Source organism: Apaloderma vittatum, unplaced genomic scaffold, assembly GCF_000703405.1.
Source record: "Apaloderma vittatum isolate BGI_N311 unplaced genomic scaffold, ASM70340v1 scaffold10646, whole genome shotgun sequence".
In the NCBI taxonomy this organism is placed as follows: Eukaryota; Metazoa; Chordata; class Aves; order Trogoniformes; family Trogonidae; genus Apaloderma; species Apaloderma vittatum.
The window spans coordinates 22,032-28,031 of NW_009723357.1; the positions used below are offsets into that span (position 1 = coordinate 22,032).

General features: G+C 40.9%; 1 protein-coding gene across 1 annotated transcript in view; it reads left to right on the plus strand.

The window, feature by feature from the left end:
- The window catches only part of LOC104275967 (ras-associated and pleckstrin homology domains-containing protein 1-like), a gene marked incomplete at both ends in the record, with an annotated part of 28,104 nt that overhangs the window by 19,865 nt on the left and 2,239 nt on the right, over positions 1-6,000 (plus strand). The window lies entirely within an intron of this gene.

The window sequence follows — 6,000 nt, forward strand, 5'->3', positions numbered from 1 at the left end:
CAGCAGTTGATTTCTAATCTGCAAATGATGTAAGCACAATCTGAAAATCCCAGCCTCCTACAGGCAGTTTTTGAAGGAGTTGTGATGGCCACACTTGGAAACCACAAAAAGTACGTAGGCCGTTAGTAGCAGGGTTTTGTGCAACACTGAACATTACGGTATAAAATTTTTTTCCAAGAAGTTGCTTTATATTAATCCTCTGTGATTATTGTGATGTTCCTGTGTAGTTTCGATGTCACCTTTGTCTTGGAATGAATTATAAGAACATATTGTGGATACGTTGTTAGACAAGCAGCCAGTTTCTGCCCTGTTCTGTGTATTTGTTGAGCTTTTTGTCCAGCTAAACCTCCTTACCAGTCAGTCCTAGTACCCCATCTTTTATGTTGTAGTCTTCATTCCACTCTCAGACTTTCTTACTGTGGTTTCTAAGGTCTATTCTCTCTCCTGTTTAGTTTGTGGTTTTTGTTCGTTTGTGGTTCTTTTCCTTGCCTTTTCCTGGTCCCAGAGTTAGTACCATTTCTCCTGTAACTTATTTGCCTTAGGTAGTCCCAGTGAGAAGCATGCCCTAGAGCTGCTACAAGACAGGCCATGATTCAGATGGAAGCAGGAAGATTGTAGGTGGATGCTTCAAGGGATAAAGAGACAAGGAAACTCCTTGCAAATACATTTTGGGTTTTTTCTTCATTGCTACTAGCTTTGTCAAATCTAGTGTGAGTAGTCTTTCAGAGGGAAAGCAGAGTGTATGTCCCTGCTGAGTAAGATTCTATTCTGCCATACTGGGAAGCACACCATCAAAATTGCACCCAGTCTAGTGGATGGTTGTTACTCAGTGGTACAGCCTGGAGGTCAGTACTGGGTGCTTCCCAGTCAGAGGTCAATCTAATACTTTTCAACATCATTAATGATTGTGGGGCAAACACTAATTTCTAGCTCGAGATTGGACTAAGTCCCTTACCTCTGGCCCATACCAAAAGCAACTGCTGGCATCACAGTTTTCTTCCCAACCAGTTAGTTTAATGATAATTGCAAGAAAATAAAATTCCGATCATGATGAGGTTGCACAGTGGTTCTCTTTAATAAGAAGTAGCGCTGCCTGTGAAAATTTCTTTGCATCACACTTCCAGTATTAACACTTAGCTATATAGTGTATGTTATAGTATGGCCCAATTCATGGGGTAGAGTGGGGAAAAACTTAAGCCCTGGATAATTTTGGTCAGGCACAAGGGAGCCATTATGCATTTAAGTTCATAAGCAGCTGCCATCTATCTCTTCTTGGCTTTTCTTTGCCCTAATAGACTAGGGGGAAAAGATCCCTTCTGTAGGAACTTGTGGCAGGGGCCAATGTGACTTTGAGATGCATTTAAAATTTAACTGCTGCTTTCAAATTTCCATTCAGAAGACATCTCCTGTGTTGCAATTAGACTTCTAATAGCAAAAAACTTGTGCATGGTGCAGCAAAGTAGAACAAAGGAAAAATATGGCACTTACCCCACTGTAGTGTTATTGTAATATTTAAAACTTTTCAAGTGAATAGTTCTCAGACAGAACCCACAAAACAATACTACTGCTTTACATGCATTTCCATAATGAACACAATATGGTAGCAGTAAGTCAGAAATATGCCAGAGGTATAGAAAACTATATTAAGTTGGGAGGGAAAAAAGAGGAAATGAGGGATGAGTCTGCATTAGGGAGGACGGACCTCTCACTAGGGGAATGACTGCTGTACAACTCACGTTAGTGACCTTTGAAAGAGCGATGTCTTGTTTCCCGTTCTGCTTTATTCAGATGAAGGTTGTTCTGGGTTATTTTGAGAAGAAATGCAATAAAACATGTTTTGAGAATGGTCATGAACTACTACTGTAAACACAATTTCACTGTTTATAGATGGGCTGTGCCACCATTGCCACATATTGTTTATTTAGGGTACGGCTATTCTATCTGTCCTAGTGAGTTTACCAAGAAATACAGAACTGCTGTTGATATTCACTCATTCATCTTTCCCCTTCCTGGTGCTGATCTCATACACATTTGTTCTAGTATCTCTTTTATTATTATTTTTATATATAATAATAAATTAAAGCAACCAACAGAAAACACTTTATTAACATGATTAATGTTCTGATTGATACACAATAAACATGAGGCTAATAAAGATGTCTGGAAGTTTGGGGAATTAGGTACAGACTGTGATGTTAACATGGTGTTCTCAGGCAACAGGAGCCTCTGTTTCAATAAAAACTCTGCAGGAAGGAGAGTCCTTCCAAAAGAGGTGATTGCCTTTCTACCTGAGGCTAGACTGTAGCTGAGGAAATAAATGGTGGACACCTGCAGGCTTCTGGACCTTCAGAAGTTCATGCTATTTGTGTATTTAGTTATCCTATCTGCATTCAAAGAAAAACTTCAGAGAAAAATTTCAAGTATTAAATGTAAGTTTCTTCTCTTACACACTTTGTGATCCGTATATCTACCCTATTAACAAAGTCCACATTTAACTTAACCTTTCATCACTTAATTACTAGCTTTCCTAGATACCATAACCTTTCTTTAGTGATTCGCCTCATCCGTTTTTCAATTCTGCCTGTAATCTCTGTAGAAGGGATCAGTTAATGACACTTCAAAAATGTACAATGAAATAAAAAATAAAAGCCCAATCTAGAAATGTGAGACATAAAGTCATTGAGAAAGGTCGGCTCTGTCATAGCACATCCTACATATTTAATGTTAAAACACAGCTGGAATATCTTTCATTGCGCATTTAACTGGAAACAGGCAGGAGACTGTGGTCATCATTATATTATGGAAATCTTAATTCTGACTTTTTTCGGGGTTATTCTTTCCAGTATTTCAGTGTGGGCTAAAATTATTGAAAGCTGAGTTCTGGTATAAAACCACAAAGAAGTCACTGCAGTGCTGTACTCCTTCAATTTTAGTTTACAATATGTAGGATATTCACATGAACAAGTTCTTAAAGAATACTTTACAACACACATTAAATAAGGTGTGATGTCTTCCGTAACCTCTGTAATCTCAGCTCAAAGCTTTAAAATTTAAAGTATAAAAATACTCTCAAAGTTGTACCATTAAAAGGAGGAATGTATGTCCAGTGTTACAGTGATATGTACTGCTCCTGAAAGAGAATATCATTTTCCTGTCAGAGGTGGAAATTACACGTTCTGTGCTTTTACACAGTCGATGTATGTGTGTGTCTCCTTTATGCTCTTCCATAGCATATATGTGACCATAAAGACAGTCTTATCAAGGAGTAGATTCTGTTGAATCTTTCTGCTCTGTTAATTTTCAGCCAGATGTGCTCCCTGACTGATTTGTCAGTGTGGCCACAGCACCACTATGGCTTCTATAACTGAGAAGTGAGGCCGTGCAAGTGAGGCAGGTGTATCGGCCTTGATTTCACCAGTGGCCTACATTGACGTATGCTGCTGGTGAAAGCACGCGCTCTAGGCAGCAGTCCTGCCCTTCACTTGTGTGTTTATAACCTTTTGGCAACCTACCTCGCATCACTGTTACTAGAAGCGTTTACTGGTGGTGTGGTGTGAGCCCACTGCCGGGAGTGACAGCAAAGAACCTGTAGCCACTCACTCCTCCCTCCTGCTCCGTTACTTTAGGCGTGAGGAGGGAGGAAATTCATCTGAAAAGGCTCAAGGATTGAGATTAGGTCAGGGAGGGTTCATTCACTGCTTATGGTCATGAGTCAAAAAGACAGAGTAGACTTGGGGACAAAACATAAATTTAATATACCCCCACCAGCTATCAACTTGATCAGAGTAGGATAATGAGAGGAGTATATAAATAAATACAACCCAATCTTAAATATGCTTCCTCCCCACCCCTCCCATCTTCCCAGCTACCTCCTCCCCTACACTAGTGCAGGGAGCAGTGCAGGCTGTCTGGCCGTTCCTCGTTGTCCATGGCAGTCCTTCCTTCTCAGGAAAGAGGGCTCCTTGCAGTCTTTACCTGATGCCACATGCTGTCCATCTCATGGGAGGCAACCCTCTCCCTCCACGTGAGTCTGTCCCACCAGTGTGGAACTGATCTCGGAGTCGTGGGTCGCCTGGGGTGTGTCCTCCGCTGTTACATGTCTGCCCCCTGGCATGGGGTTCTCCATGTACCGCTGCATCCTGGACCTTCTTGCTGCCACTGATCCCCTTAGTTGACAGGCAGTCATCTCCCTGCCATCCCACTTGCCACTGCACTTCAGGGAAATACTCTACTCCTACGCCTTTCTCCCCTCCCCTTCCAACCGACCATGTGTCTTGTTCTCCGTTTACCTTCCCGTCCTCCAAAAAGAAAAACTCCCCAACACAAAGGACTGGATACAGAGACAAAAAGAGGCAGAGAAATGACTGGTCCAACAGGTTTCCTCTCTTAAATAAATTGATCACTGAGGCACTGATTGGCCTGGCAGTTGGCTTTTACCTGGCACTGGGGGAGGCTCTGGAAGCTTCGTGAGAGTCATCACCTACAGCCCTTCCCCAGCTACCAAAATCCCCGCTGGACTCAAACCCATGACAATTATCACGGAGAAATAAATGCCTAAGTTAAATGTGGTTGGACTGTATGTCCTGGCCTTGTTAGTTTGTGGTGTTGAGTAGTTTACAGTTGCAGCCAGGTGTGTGTGCCACCTGTTGCCCTTCTCCTCCATGTGAAGTGACAAATGTTGTTGGCTTAGTACACGCTGAGGTGTTGCCCATGCTTTCTCCCTTGGAGGAGATGTCTCAGTTCCACTTACAGGGGAGGAGAGAGCCTGTTTATGGCTGAGTGCAGGTTTGGGGTGACTGATGGGGAAGCAATGTGGATGGCTGGTTTTTTGGGCCATTTGGACAGAAATTGAATAAATTGTTGTGAATGTTGAAGAATCCTGCTCCAGTGACACATTGTTTGTCACATCAGCAGTGATGCAGGTGGCCCGACTGCTAGCTATGAAGCAAAATTTGAATAATTTAAAATCCTTGATGACAGTGTGCTTTCAGAAATTTCTGATTCTTGCTTCCTTTGTGCATTTCCAGTAAGTAGAATCGCACTTTTCATAATTTGTTGCTGGCTGAAACTTGTTCTTATTTTTATCATTATAATCTGCTGGGGTTGTTTTGTTTTGCTTTTTAAATTTAAACTGACTTTTGTTAAACTCCAGCAAAGTATGAGAAATCCTGATTTCTGGACCTACATTAAAATTGAGCGGGGAATGAAAAAGTAGTTGGTAGGCATTAAAATAGTAGATCCTCAAAATGTTTTTTGGTCTACTATTTGTTTATTTTTAAAAGCATTTTAGGGAATGATGGGTTTTTGACTTTGAGATGGAGGAAGATATTTTGGCTGTGTTAGTGCAGGTATATGAGAAGCCCCCAGCCGATTCCTTGTTGCTTGCTCTCCTGTTGCCAGCTGTGACTGTGAAGGGCTGCTGCTGTGCTCTAGATAGGGGCATTGCACAGGGGGACAGTGCAATGGGGTGGGAAACTGAGCTGCTTGACTTGAGTGAAGAGCAAAACCTAATGTGTTGTCAACATTTGTACAGCAATAAAATTTATGGTTGGGTTAATGAGCAGCTTTTTTAAACCATAAATTACAGTTTCTCCAAATGTATGATAAAGTAAAAAAAGTCTTTTGCTCCTGTCGATTTCATAGTGTGCACGTGTGTAGCATCTTTTTTAGAGACTTTACAAGTATTTAAAGCCCTTTTTTTTAGTAATTATTTCTACAGATAGAAATGGTTGTTAAGGAAGAGGAAGAATATTTAGGAATTCTAGGTGTGTTTTATATTTGAATGACTCTTAGTATTGTGGCACAATTTGGTTTTGGTAGAATATTAATCTGATTTAACCTTTCTATAGCTATATGACACCATCTTTATGGTGAATAAAAAGCTGTAGTTTGCTGTAGACAAATAAAAAGCTGTATTTGCGTCAGCAAATAGAACAGATTTAAATGATCTGATTTTTTTAAATGCATTTCCAGTTGTAACAAAAACAGATTACTTAGAAG